The sequence below is a fragment of the Pagrus major genome, chromosome 8 (genome assembly GCF_040436345.1).
Source record: "Pagrus major chromosome 8, Pma_NU_1.0".
In the NCBI taxonomy this organism is placed as follows: Eukaryota; Metazoa; Chordata; class Actinopteri; order Spariformes; family Sparidae; genus Pagrus; species Pagrus major.
Genome location: NC_133222.1, coordinates 31915871 through 31931736, shown reverse-complemented (window position 1 = coordinate 31931736; position 15866 = coordinate 31915871). Strand labels below are relative to the sequence as shown.

The window sequence follows — 15866 nt, the reverse complement described above, 5'->3', positions numbered from 1 at the left end:
AGAATGTTTCCCTCCTCTCAGAACCCTTGTGGAACAGGTATTGCAATCTTGTTTTCTTCCTCTGAAACTGTAAAAGAAACGTTCGGTCTGACAACAAAATGTTTCGTTCTCTAGTCTACACCGCGTGGCTCTACCCAGGTGCAAAGGTCAGACGTCATGATGGAACTACAGCATGCTGCATTTGTTCTTTGTCTTCTCTGTCTTTATTGGGGAATTGCAAACCATCTTTAACTCTCTGTTACTGTAATTGAGTGTAGATGCTGCGCTTGATAAGTCGATAACAGCAATTTGGCTACTATGATTTCAATATCGGCCAATAGTCAATAACATAAATGTACCAATATTTTGGTGTGAAAGCACCAAAAACAGTGACAGAGTGACAGCCCTTATACTCATCGGTCGATTTTTGACCTGACTTTTAAACAAAACAAACCTTGTAACAGAAGCAGAGTGAATATAATATAATATTATAAAAGTCTGGGACAGAAACTGAAAAAACCTTAGCATATTTCCTCAATATAAACACATTAATCATATTTTCATACTTGTATTGAAGCAGCAGATTACCATGTACCAAGCATTCACTGCTGGTTTGAGCTGCAAATGAGTAAATAATGGTGAAGAGGAGGAACACGAAGCAGAAAAATAGAAATCTAGAAGGTTCCATGAAAAACAAAAACCTTGCTGGTCCAAATGTTGCAGTTACATATATTTTGAATTCAGTGGAGAAGAATTTTTTTTATTCCTACCATAAAAATGCACCATTCAGTGCACACTGTACTTATTTATTTTTTTTAAACTGCTTCATCTGTCGTTCTCCACAACTCTCTGACCTTCATTTGTTCTGCATCTTCCTCTCAGCCTCTGTCTTTCTCTGCTCCCCTCTCTGCCTCTTCCTAACCTTCCCTCCCTTCCTTCTCCATCCTTCTCCCTCCCAAATTCTCTGCTCCCCCCTTTGGCTAATTTCTTTGCTCAAGAGACGGCAAACATCATTAACGAGGATGAGTCATTAACAATGTAATTAAGGAGGGCGGGTCATCTGTACAAAAGTCTCTACAGCTGCACAGCGGAATGGAGACAAAAAAAACAGTTTGAGGTCATTCATCTTTGGATGGAACACACACACACACACACACACACACACACACACACACACACTTCCCACATTGTAGAGTCTCTGTTTGTCATGCTAGTCTCATGTAGCTCCATCTGGCAGTGACACCATTATTCAGGGGAGTTGTGGCTCAGTCGACAACTGATGAAAGACCCAGAACAAACAAATGAAGTTGCTCCTGAGTGAGGCTTTGAGTGTCCACAGGGAGAAGGAGTTATTATGGTATTGATTGAGAATATTGACTGACTGACTGACTACCTCACTGTCACACACTCGTGCACACACACACACACATACATCAGTCAGTACGTGTGCCAGCTTGTCTTATTTTTGCACAAAAACAGCAAATGCAAACCATGAAATTGCTTATTTGCTTTGCTTTCTCACCGAAGCAAACACAAACACACTGATGCACATACACACACGCACTCACGTTGACTCAATTCAGTCGCTCATTGATTACAACTGACCTGATACCTTGATCTGAGCCAAGTGGCAAGAGGTGAGAGACAAAAGGGTGAAATGGTGCGGTGAAACAGTGTACTTCAGGGACGGGAAAGAAAATACGGGAGCTGAGAGATCGATGACGGAGGATGGAGGTAAAAAGGAAAATGATGAAAGATGGATGACCATGTGGCCGGGCAAGGGGGCAATAAATCTAGAGAGGGATGAGAAACGAAGCCACCCTGATGGAGAGTTGGAGAGTGACAGGACAGGGGAGAGGGATGGAGAAAATGAGAGTGGGGGTCTGATTGCACGGTGTGATGGCTTCGGCCGTATGTTGGCCAGGCAGTAATTGTGCTGTGTATTGAACGAGTGCTGTCAGGCCAGCTATTAGCTCCTCTAAGCGGCTGGAGTGGACGAGCAGAACACTACTGCGGGAAACAGGGCTGAGTGACATTTAGAAAGAGAGACAGAGACATGGGATGGGGGAGAAAGAGAGAGCAAGAGAGAATTAAAAGGACATGAGTGAGGTACGGTCAATTTAGTGATTTCATGTCCCAAATCATTTGCAAAGTTGTCTGATGCATCTTTAAATGTCACTTTTGAAACAGCATCTAATGGCTTAAGTCATTTTAAAGGACATGCTCTTGTATATCATTTACAGTATACGGCAGCAGAAGACTTCTTGAGGCCCCATCATTATGCCAGACAGACACTGATAAAATATTTAGCTCTCCAAAAACTGCAAACAGCAACTCCAGAATGATTAAACACACATAATGTCATTTCTGACACTAGGGGTCTCTCAATCAAAACAAAAGATGGAGGCAGTGTGGGATTATGGGTGTTATTGTCATCATTGTTAAAAAAACATGATTGCCAATGAAAATCTGTCTACCTGACTCAGGCAGAAATGTTCCAAGATTAAGTTTTCATGTTAGTCTCATTTGCAGACTTTCTTCCTCACTGTTTGCCGAAGTTATAGCCACAGGGAACCGAATAACCCACCAGTACCATTACATAGAATTATGGATTTCTCTGTGTTTGAATATTGTTGGGAACATTTTGTATAATGTAAGTACACAACTCAGCAGAGTAAATAACAAAGATCAAGTCATTTTTACATATTTTAATGCAGAAATATTACCTTTAAGTTTCAGCCACTTAAAGGAAGAGACCATGCTTTGACCATGCTGGCAGCACCACACAGCAAAGTTTTTAATGAGATTGTCCTTACTTACGGGCAACATAACATAACAAAAAACACATTCCTGATGCCAGTTTCATGTTATTTTGCTTCCTGACAGAATGTGGTGACAAAATGCACATCGATGTGCCTAGAAAGGCTATGAAGAGAAAGACTGAATATTATTAAAAATCTACTTTGTAAATGTTTTATGAGAAAGGAAATGTACTCAACACATTTGTTTAATCTTAAGAATACACATAATGCACTTTGGTGAGCAACGCTGAATGTAAACATAACTTTGCTTACACAAAAATGCCACAGGGATCATTAAATACTTGGTTACGGAAAGATCATGGTCATAGTAAAAAATAAGCCTAAAAGCAAACCAAACCCTTTTTGCTGACCTCCAGTGGTTTAACTTTTCACCTTGCGGCATTGATGCATAAGGGTGTGGCTGCAAATGAGCACAATCCAACTATACCCATCGGTGATACTGTACTATACAAGAGCCACCTATCCTTTGTGTGTAACTGTTCTAAATATAAATAAAAAAATATAAAATCCCTCTTTAAATTGGTGCAATCTAGATGATAGATTACTTTATTAATCCACAAGGGAAATGTTACGTTCACAGCAGCAATCCACATAAAACCACACAACTCACAATAACACACAATATAAGAAACAGACACAAGAATAGTAAAAATAACACAATATTTACAAATATATACAAACAAACGCCTATCATACTGTGAGATTAAAAAGGGACAGATAGAATGAATAAAATAAAAATTTGAATATAACTCTAAAATGTGCAAAATACGAGGGTTCAGGTCTGGTTGTGCCGTCTCCTCCCTCCGCCCACAGAGTCATTGTAAAGTGTTATGGCAGTGGGGAGGAAAGACTTGAAACAACAGTCCTTGTTGCAGCACAGTTGGAGGAGCCTTGAGTTGAAGGCGCTCTGCTGCCTGATCAGCAGGTCGTGGTGAGGATGTAAAGTGTTGTCCATGATGGTCAGCAGTTTGTGCAGCATCCCTCTCTCCAGGACCACCTCGAGGGGCTCCAGAGCAGTTCCCAGTACAGAGCCAGCCTTCTTAATAACTTGTTAAGTCTCTTGGTGTCACTGGCCCTGATGCTGCTCCCCCAACAGATAGCTGCAAAGAAAATTGCACTGGCAACAACAGACTGATAAAAGATGTGCAACATCTTGCTGCACACATTAAACGATCTCAGCTTCCTCAGGAAGTAGTATGCTCTTTCCTTTCCTGTATAAAGCCTCAGTGTTGTACCTCCAGTCCAATCTGTTGTCAAGGTCAACACCAAGGTATTTGTCGCTCTCCACTACTTCCACCTCTTCTCCCAGGATGGAAACAGCTCAGGGTAGTCCGGGTCTCCCTAAAGTCTACAACCCTCTGATTCGTTTTTGCCACATTTAGAAGAAGATGGTTTTCTCCACACCACGAAACAAAGCAGTCCACCAGTACTCTTCACTCGTTCTCCTCTCCACCACTGATACACCACACAACTGCAGAGTCATCTGAGTTTTCTGCAGGTGACAGGACTGAGAGTTGCATTGAAGGTCTGAGGTGTACAGTGTGAAGAGGAATTGTGTGGTCCCCTGTGATGCAGCTGTACTGCTGACCACCTGCTCAGAGACACACCCCCTCAGCGTTCAGATTGTCCAAAATCCAGGAGGCTGTTGATGGGTCTGCCTGCATCCGTTGGAGCTTCTCACATAGCAGTGCAGGCTGGATGGTATGGAACGCACTAGAAAAATCAAAAAACATGATCCTTACAGTGCTGCCTGCTTTGTCCAGGTGAGAGTGGACTCGCTGGAGCAGATAGATAATGGCATCATCAACACCAACCTCAGGGCCATAAGCAAACTGCAGTGTGTCCAGAGGGGTGCTCACCTGGGGTATGAAATCCCTCTAATTGGCTGTTCAGCTAAGTGAATAAGTGAAATGGATAAAGAAAGGGAAAGCCCATTGAGCCCAAAGTATCCAACATTTCACCCATTTAGTGCTATCTCCCTTCTTTTTCACTCTGCCCGCAAGTGCCAGTACCACCTCCATCAGGATTACAGGGATTAATACAATAACAAGCAGGTTCCATTTAATGTATTGGTGAAGCCATATAACAATAGAGGTCAGAGGACTATCAGGATCTCTGTTATTGCAGTTGTCGGAATCATTGCAACAGGTATGTGTCATTAGAAGAGGTACTGGATTAGATTTACTCCATTCTGTGTCCTCTTCACATCCTTTGACCTCCCTGCAAATTGCCCAGTGCCCTCACAACCCTAACCCCATCCCTCTGCTGCTTTAAAACAATCTGTCTCTCTATTTCTATTCACTCCTCACACCAGAACTGCTTCTAAATCATTATCCCCAGCCCTCCTTCACATCTCTGCCTCTACTCCCGTCAACTGCTATTTCGTTATCTTCTTGTCCCAGCCTCCTTTGCTGCATTTCACCTTGTCCACTGCCCAAGGGACCACTGGATGGATGGATGGATGGATGGATACTAGGACGAAAGGATAGCCAAATTGAGAAAAAGATGGCTGATAGCTTCGCACAGAAACCACAGAGCAGAGAGCAGACTGGACCCCTGGCAAACATTTGTATCAGTATATGGAGATTTTATGACTGCAGTCCGGAGTACAAATGTGAAGGTGACCTTGTTGTGGATGGCAAAGCTGTCATGCAACTTTTGCAGAAACAATGTTTACTAAATTCTGCAACACTGAAATCACAATAAAGAAACAGTTTCCCATTTAGGCTGACACAAACTGGGTGTTCTCTATAATAAATGGTTTTAGGGAAGGTACGCAATCACCTGTTATACTGATGTTTTTTTTTTTTTCCATTTGAATTAGTATTGACTTCAAAAGAAGAGCAGATAAATGAATACAACTTCTGTTTAATTGGTGTCCCCATGGCTGACCCATTGTACAGCATTTTGATCTTGTTGTACAAAACATTACTTTTTTGCAAACCCTTCTGTAAAAAATAATCTATTTGAGGACTTTCTACGACCTAAAAGCATAGAAAAAGACAATTTAAATGGTGGTGTCTGAATCTTCTGAATCAAGCTTTTGTGGATAGCAATCCCACACTTTTGAATGGTATTGTAGGTGTTTCTGCCTTTTGTGGTAAATTTCACATTGTAAAGAACATTCTGTGACTCAGTGGACACACAGCACTTTTTCCATCACTGTTGTAGAGCTAAGTAAGCACCTGATCATAAATTAAAGCAAGTGCGTGCTTTAATCTCTAAATGGGGGAATCCCACTTTGTATGTGAGACCTAAAGAGTCTCCAGAGGGGGGTTAGACTGTCCTCTAATTGCTTGATAATACTAATACACAACTCCATGGGAAGAGACACACTTGAGCAGCAGGGGATGATGTTTAAAGCTTCAAAGAGCTTCAATCACTTCTTTTGCATCAACCATGCATGTGTGCATTTGCATGTGTGTGTCCACGCTCGCAAATCTTTGTATAAACATGTGTGCGCCCACACATGAGGGTATGTGTGTGTGTGAGGTGATTTAGCAGCAGGGCTGTAGCTCTCCCTAAGGGGGGGCAGATAGAGAGACGAAAATCAAAGGGCCCAGCTAGAGAGAAGTCGAGCTGCTCTTAACCCACTAACTATGAATTATGCATGTTGATCGATTGCACAGAGGCAAACAACGAAAAAGTTCCCAACCTGCCAGAAAAAGATGGATTCTACTTCACCAAATGAAGCGGAGGGGAGGTGAGGAGAAGGAGCAACACACACAGTTTGCCTGAGGATATTTTAGATGCTTTTTAGGAGACTATAAACAAGCCAGAATAAATGAGATGTCTATTTCAGTATATTTATTCCATCTATAATCTTATGTAATCTAAAACAGTGTCTATTCGTCATACCGTTGCTTCTTAAATAAAAAATCAATTATGAATGCCTACAGAAAACAAAGATTGTGCAAGGCTACACAATCCTGTAGAAGGTATTTTAATAAGTCAATAAGAAATGAAATTCGCTCACTTGTGATACACTTTATATTCCAGACAAAAAATTTCAAGCACGGCCCTTATTCAGTGTACAAAGTGAGGCAAATATAGTGGTATAGACAACAGTGGCTGATCACTGTCACATGGAAACCATACAAGTGTTTCAGATCAGTGTGTAATAGAAACATAATTCACATAAGCAATCTGCAGGAGGACTCAAACAATCTATGTACAGATTAACCCCAGCCACACTGCCCTTGCAGGGTGGGAATCTTGCACCTATATTCCACCTCGGCGTCTGTGTGAAAGTTACAGAGGAGAAATGGTGGGACTCATCAAATAAAAGAGAAATGTCCCACACTTCAACCCATAAGGCAAAGGCAAACAACAGGAATGTGGTAGCAGGTCGTGTCTTCAGCATCTTATATGAAGAAAAACAATACTGCATTTATACGTGGAAAAGCCTCTGTCATTCTGTCTGTCTGAGCCAGGCTCCCATAGTTGATAGCGGTGATTATGTGAAGTGATTACTGTCTCTGGCAACTTGTATTGAAAAAAATCATTGCGACAGTCAGCCTTCCCGACCGAGACTTCAGTGAACTTACCCCTAAATAGAGCTATTTAACACTTATTTTAATAAAAAATATATCACTTACAGCAGCTTTAATACACAAAGAGTGAGAGATCGTGGGATGAGAGGTGCTAGATTCATTCAAGCAAGTCTAGTAATTCATGAGAAAAATTCAAAGGTGTTTCAAAATACTCTGCAATGTTAGGAAACTGAGTTGAGTTGAGTTTAAAAAACTATCCGAACATGAAGATGTGTGGTAACACTGCCAGCAGCAAAAGAATCGGCTGAATTTTGGAAAATACTGTTGATCAACACTACACCAAAACGTGGTACTAAGTCTTGTTTAATTGCTGCCTCAAGTCCAAAACCAATCCTGCAACAATACAAGAATAATATAAAGCATATGAAGTGAATCTGCAATGGAGTTTTTAAAGCAGTGACTGTGTGGCTATTTGATTTTATCTCTGAAAAGCATTGACTGAGGGTTGTAGGGGTCGAGATAATTTTTACATTTCTAAGTAAAAGTCTGAAATGCTGCTTCTCACTGTTGCACTGTCTGTGGTTTACTACCAGTGTGCTTGGAGGACTGCTTCTGTTTTATCCCAGGCAGCAGGTCCAACATGGCTTTGGCATTTAGCATAAGTTCACTGCCATTATGGATGGGAATATGAGGGAAGCATTATTTGTATAAATTTGTTTCCAAATGCCCTCATGATTTGCATGATGTCTTACTTTACTTATTTACAGTACAATATGAAGTACAACCACAAGACTAGACAGCAAAACACCAAAACAGGCATTTCTCCAAATCCCTACCATATACTGTAGAAACAAAAGACAATGTGACATCTCATAACACAATCTCCTGTCTTTTCTTGCCTCAGGACAAACAGGACTGTGATATGACAGTGAGAGCTACTGACTTATATAATGGTTTTGATCGTGTTAACTCACTTTACTGTGTAAGGACGAAATGTATGCACACTGTTCAAAACTGGGCTGCAAATAAGGATCATTTACTGTTGAATTTTGGAGGTCAAAAGGTGTACAGCTCAGTTTGTTTTATCAAATGAACAGTTAAAAAAACAAGATATTTAATTTATAATGATAGGAAATGGAAAAGAAAAACATTCACCCAGGAAACGTGTTTGACATTTCTGCTGGATAAATTATTTAAAACATTAAACAGTTGCAGTGTCACAACACATTGGGACAAAACACTTCCTATCCTGACACACAGAAATGCTTTCATATACAGCTGTCTGTCTTTCTAAGTCAACCCTCAGTTAAGAGTTTTGAAAAGTACTTGCATTAATTGTCTAATCTTTTCTTTCTATAGATATTTCTATAGACTTTTTCGTTTTAAACAGGAGGCTTACCAACATTATTGCTTATTTGGTTTATGGCCAGTCCTTCCAAACTAAAGACATTGCAACCCAATGGCCAGAATAAATATTAGCTACATTTCTGCAAAATCGCAGATAAATTTAAACTTAACATTTCTTTATGTTCAATTTTCTATTTCTCTCTTGTCACAATGCTGTGCTTATGCTCTGGCTAGGTTTAGGCACAAAAACCGGTTGGTTATGGTTTGGGAAACATCATGGTTTGGCTTAAAATACCTGTTTTGGTCAGCTGTCCCAAAGTCTCCCTTAAAAACATCCGGTTTTGTTGCCACAAACATGGCTTGAAATTGCCCCCAGGTCACCATAAAAATATCCAGTGGTGTCTAACTTACAAATGTTGAAACACCATGGCCCCCCATCAACAATATTCAGTGAATTCACACTTACAAATGCCAAAATGCTGACTCGAACTGCAGTCACCCGTTTGGGCAGCCTTGTAGCCTATAACTGCACCACCATCCCCTCCACCTCCTGATTTGAAAACATGTCATGTGAACGTAATATGGCACGCTTTGTACAACTATCAATATGGTGCACAGCCTATGACATGTACATATTTGGACGAATCTGTGGTTTGTATCGGGGCTAACATTATATCTTGGCGACTTAGCTGTGTCATCCCCAGCATCCACAGTTTACTTTGTGCTTGGAGCTAGCAACTATGCAAATGCATCTACACTAGACTTGGATGGTCAACATGATACTATAACATTATACCCGCTAAACATCAGCATGTTTGCGTTGCCACAGTGAACGGGTTAGCTTTTTACAAAAAAAAGGCCAATTATTTGAGGAAAGAAGCTGCTCTGTAGTCTGGTGGTATGGCAGTGGACACTTCTGTATCTTTTGCCAGACGGCAGCTGGGTGAACAGACTTGGTTGGGTGTTGTCTTTTAGTACCTCACCAATACTAACGCTCAGTAGATGGGTACCAGTGAGGTTGTGGGCGGTTTGAGTGAAGTTTTAATTGGGGGCTCCACCACTGATGGCTTGAATCATTAACATAAAGCAATTTTGCAGCCTGTGCGAGCTAAGGTTGGTGTTTTTATAACATTTTTTGTGCAGCAAAACTGAAAACTATGTACATGTACCACATATGCAGCCACTTTCCTCACACCCACATTCAAGTGCTCCCATTTTGAGACTCACAACTCTGGTTGACAGGTCACAGAGTGCCTGGAGGTCATAACAGTGTCTGTATAATATTATCCAAGGCCATACTGTGAGTGCCCATCGTCCATAGCCTCTACTTAATGGCTGCTATAAGCAAAAAGTGAAAGCATCAATGGGCTGCTATGGCAGATCGATATAAACATGACCACCACTCGCATTGTAGGGTGTTACCAAGAGCTGAGAGCAAGAAACAAGGTGCTATCTGTGAAGGTGTGTGTGAGACAGAGTGACAAAGTGAGAGAATGGGACCTGGATATGCTGCACATGCACAATAATGGGACAGGTGCTTATCTCTATTCTTTTTGTTGGACTCAATTGAATGTAGGTAGTTTGACTACTCTTGTTCCAGGCATGACGATAAAGAACAGTAAATTGTATTGGGAAAGACAGAGAAGAAGCTGCTGTCTAAGGAAAAGAAAATAAGATAAGAATCCCTTTAGAAACGAAGCAGTTCTGTATTTGTCTGCATAGTTTTCATTTAGTTGGACAGGCAGACTGCCATCTTCGCTGTCCCCTCCACTGTCGCTGAGTGACATTGTGAAGGTTGGCTGCTTTGGTGCAGAGCTGGGAGAGCAGAATGGGAGAGGAGGCATAATAGATAAAGTTTAATGAGAGGGAAGAGAAAAACAGGCGGGCTCCCCAGGCAGCCAAGCAGACAGCACCGCTGAGCAATCGCTCACACAAAAACACATTGTTGTTTATATAAACAAATCACAACTTTAAAATTCAATTGGAGCTTCAACCTGAGTAATCAGTGCTTGCAAATGTCAGGCGGGCGACAGCATCACTCAACGACCAAACAAGTTGTCTCCATGAACTCAATGTCTAATGAATAGCTAAAGTTTAAAGTTTATTCTTTGACTGAATGGTATCTTTTGCTCTAAGTAGTGTTTTTCATTTTTGAATGGATATAAACTTGAAGGATAAATGTGCAAAATAGTAAATCCATTCAGTAACACACCTATAGTTTGGCTCACTCAGTCCACACCAATGGAGCTGTGACATGTTCTATGTTGGTGACTGTCGTCCTGTGTCAGCACTACATGGACTCACAGGGGAAAATAAAAATGTACTCCTGAGAATGACAGCAACTCATGGTGCACTTCACTGCACCCATGCATTTTTCTTCTGGTGGTCAAAAAAGCTAACAAAGAAATGATTGATTATCAGCTTAACCTGTATTATTTATTTATTTTATATATTTAAGTTTTACTGAGAGTAATGCTCTCTTTTGCAGGAGTGCACTGTTTACATTCACACCTGGAAGCTGCCCAGGACAACCACAGTCCGACCTGACAACTACTGATCAGCCGGGGTTCAAGGCCTTTGCTCAAGGGCACCCCGGTTGTAATGAGGGAGAGAGACAAGGGCTGCACTTTCTTTCTCGAAATTGCCTACCAGATAAGAAATAAGGCAAGACATAAAGGAGCAAATTTTCAGATGTGAATGATACATTCCCCATATATTTCCTTTTCCATCACGTCCTTCTGGTTTTTCCACACCTCATTCAGTCTTGCCTCTTGCTCTCTCTCCCTCTCTTACAATCTCTTTTATTATATCTTTCCATCACAACTCTGTCCCTTCCTTGGTTTCCCAGGAGTAGTGGTATGAGTGTGGAAGTGTGCGCACACACACGCAAAGCATCGATAATGACCATGAAGCTTAATTACACTAAGTGCGACTGAACATGCCTGTGTGTTCGTCTCTCTCTCTCTGTAACTCTCTGTCTGGATTTCCACAACATGCGCCTGTATGAAGGAGTTCATTTGTGCAACCTGGAAAAGGTGAGAAGTCCTTAATGAAATGAATCCATACACTCATCATCACACCTCAGTAATAGGACTCAGGGGAATCTGGTTGAACAACAACGAGTAACTGTTTCACATGGGATTACATGTGAGGAAGGGCAGACTACATGCTGCATCATCATATCTGGAAAACAATTTGTTCGTCCTTAAATGAACAAATGGGAGAATCCTTAAGTATACGTGGCAAAGGTAAAAGATGTTATATATGCAGAGACAGGAGTGCTGAATGGGCTGTTTCAACCCAGCAGGGTAATTCAATTAAACTGCAGAGACCGATAGCGAGGTTAGAAAATATCCATGTTGAAATGACAGTATTTTCTGAAAAGAGTCATTAAATATTGTGGAATATTTTCCGACATCTGTGTTGTTTTTGTTGGCTTGTATCATACTACCACATTACTGAGTATGCAGGGATTTTGCCATAGATCTGAGTTCAGCAAATTGATGTCCCTCACCCTTTCATCAGTCATCTCAGAGCTCTAATGTAGTTTTATTGCGTATTTAATCCTTGGCGTGATATTCACTCTGAGTTGAATGAGTGCTCACAGAAAGTGCAAGCCCAGATGTACACCCTGAGGATACTTTATGTGAAATGGGGCATATTACAAAGAAAGAACGTCCTGCCATTTAAACAGTAAATCAACTACACTGCAGCATCAGTACACTCTTGCATTACTCGAAGACATCAAAACTGAAGTACATTCACAGCTAATTTCTGGTGTTTATGGATCCATGTGTGGCAAAATATGTGCAGGCTTGACTGAATTTTCTTCTGTGTGTTTTAGTGTAAAAGCTACTTTGGCAATTCTGAGTGATAGTTGATGCACAGAAAACATCGAGAGGGGCCTGAAGGAGAATTATGGATGTACATTAACTACTGCAGTATGTGGAGTATAGATACAGTAAGTGAAAATGATTTATTCTAAACTGGAAAACAGGCACACCCTCATTAATCAAAGCCCTTCTCACCTCCTCTTTAGTGACAGTGTACAGAAGTGTACAGTATTTCTATGGTATTCTTATACTAAAATATAGAATACAGCAAACTAGGACAGAACAACACTAACAGAGGGATTACCAAGATGATACGTGAATAATTTATCTGCGAGACAAACTGTAAACTTTTGCCATTACCAAGTCTCAACGGTCAGAAGGCCGGATCTACTAAAGGTTTGCGTGTATGAAAACGTGTGCAAACTCCTTGCACACGCAAAAAAATGTACAAATTGATTTACTAACAGTGCGCAAAAACGGTTGCGTCTGTCAAAGGTGCAAAATAGCGCGTCTGCATCCAGTTAGTACGTTTGCAGCAATGAATATGCAATATGGGGCGTTTACACGCAATTGTGCATGTTCTGGGTGGAGAAAATGTAAATATATTAATTTAGCACAGGCAAAGTGATTTAACAAACCTGAAAGCAATTTTGCTAATAGAAACTGCTACTATATTTAACACGTCTCAAAGGGAGGTGCAAGCGGTTTGTATGCGTAATTGCGCACACATGGCTGCCGTTATTGTTGCAAGAAGGAGACGCCGAAACAAAAACAACACGCCAATTTTTCTTTTGTTCTTCTTCTGATGTCTTGGTATCTCCTTTTCACTTCATCCACTGTTGGCCTGTTTTTTCCAACAGCATTAACTTTTTCACCGATTTTCTCCCACACAGCGTTCCTTTGCGCGACCGTCAGATTCCTTTGCTGCAGCTCATTGAAATGTTTATTCGCTTCCTCTACCAACACTTCTAATTCCAAAGGATCGAATTTCACTTTGCGCTTTCGCTCTCTCAAACTCGCCATGCTGAAAACCATGAAACACGCTAAACCCTCATTTAAATAGGCGTGTCTCCAACACGTTTGCACCTGTTGTCATTTACGCAATCACTCTTAGTAAATCGCCCATAAACCGTTCAACCCCACACGCAAATTTCTAGATTGCGCACGCAGATTAGTACAAGCAATTTGGGATCTTAGTAGATCCGGCCCAAAGTGTCAATCATTTAATTAGCCTTGCAAGCTGCATGACTCTAGTAACGGTAATGTCTGTCAGAATATCCACTAAATTGGTCTAGACTGAGAGGAATGCCAAAAATGTGCACAAACATTTATGACACATTCATGATGAATTGCAATGACTTTGGTGTCCTCTTAACTTTCATTTAGCGCCATCATCTGTCTGATACTTAGATTTTAGACCAAATGCCTGCAAAACTATAACATTGGGACATGGAACATCATCTATCTGGTGGGGAGGGAACCAGAGTTTTTTGCTGGTGGTGGAGCTGTAGCAACTAGATATAGTCCAGCTCACCTCTATGCATAGCACTGGGTCTGGAACCAAACTCCTTCAGAACTGCTGGACTATCCCCTCTTTTGGAGTAGACTAGGATGAGAGACGCTGGGTGGGTGTAGGACCCGGGTTGCCAACACGGGCCTGCGTGCCCCAGTGAGCATATGACTTGCCAGCAGGCCACCTTAACCATAATTTTTTTTTTACTAATAGGCCTACATGTAGCCTATTAAATGTATAACAGTGTTCCGCTGACATACTGTATACTTTACTTGGGTGGGCCCAAGTATATTTGGCGACCCATTTTAGCATCTTATACTTGTATTTTTTTTTATTCGTCCAAGAAAAGAACGGCATCCACGATCAACCCTCCCGTCTACTGTCAATCACACATGCTCTGCAGACAGAGAGAGATGCTCTCTGGCATTACATCCCTCCTGTAAACACACTGATTGTGACGCAAGCGCTCCAGTTTGACGTGGGCCTACTTATGCTCCAAAAACAATTTCTCGTGCATCCCGGAAAAAAGGTTGCGGACAGAGGTAACAGATGTAGTCTAAAAGCTCTCAGATGGATGGATGAGATACAGCCTCACAGAACTGCAAGCATGGCTGAGGACTGTTGTTTTTGTTCAAGCAACAATGTTAAACATTCCCAAGATGGAGGATTTGCTGCTACTCTTTGTTTTATGTGAGAGGTAATTGAATCTCATTACATTTTGGGCTGTTAGTCAGACAAAAGCAACTTCATGGCATCACATTAAGCTTTTGGAAATTGTGATGGGCATGATTCATCATTTGCTGACATTTAATATAACACATGATTACTTGATAAATAAAGTGATCATTTACCTTATTTACTTTACTTTAACCCTAACCCTGACTCTAACCTAACCCTAAATAATCAATAGGTTTGTTGCAGCCCTCAAAAGACATATATTTCCTGACTGAATTTGTGTATGAAGGAATTTTGAGTCAAGAACTGGAAAACAAAACTGCTGTCGACTCCAGGGAGAGTTGCTAATTCCATCTGTCTCTGCAACATCCTAATTTTAGGATCATCATCCTATTCCCCTCGTGTGCATGATAACTTCTGTCTGACTTCTATACTTCCAGAATATTCCACAGAAAAAAATGTCTGTGTCCTGAAAAGAAGAAGTAAAATATTTTGTTTTGTCTCTTAGGGCATTTTTCAGAGATGACTGACCAGCAAAGCATGCGACTAGGCTACACACACACACGCACACACACACACACACACACACACACACACACACACACACACACACACACACACACACACACACACACAGTATACATGATTTTTGCACTGATGACAGACAAGAGACATAATGAGGAAATAATGATCATAATTAGAATGAGGTTCTGTGCCATTAGGGGCGCAATTGATCTTACAGTCCTCTACCTGAGAGGCTAATCAGTATACACATTGACCTTTGCACACACAAGAATAATATTCAGAGTGCAAGCTAAGCGTTTTGTTTGCCCCCTCTTTCTGCCTCGCTTTCCATTCAAGGTGACCTTGAATTTAACCTGAGTACGATCCAAACCTTAGAATTTACCTTAAAATGTGGAATGTGCTTTGATACCCTGGGGTATCATTTCTAGTTTTTTTCTACTTAGTTTGAGCTTGAAAGGAGGGACAGTATGCAAAATTATATTTTTAATTTAAATCAGTGCATCACTCTTTGTCACTGGTAATGCATTTACCCTGGTCAGTGAAACAGATTGTTAAAGATTCAGTCTTTGAGTTTATCCAAACCCTGACTGTTTTTTCCATGTAGCCTCTAATGATTAAAAAATGACCTTATTAGCATATTTTGTTCATGGGAATGTAAATGACTTGCACTCCCTGAACA

The 15866-nt window shown here is 41.0% G+C and overlaps 1 protein-coding gene across 1 annotated transcript in view; it reads right to left on the bottom strand.

Moving 5' to 3' along the window:
* LOC141000565 (solute carrier family 66 member 2) overlaps window positions 1–15866 on the bottom strand; it is a 58387-nt gene that overhangs the window by 9828 nt on the left and 32693 nt on the right. The window lies entirely within an intron of this gene.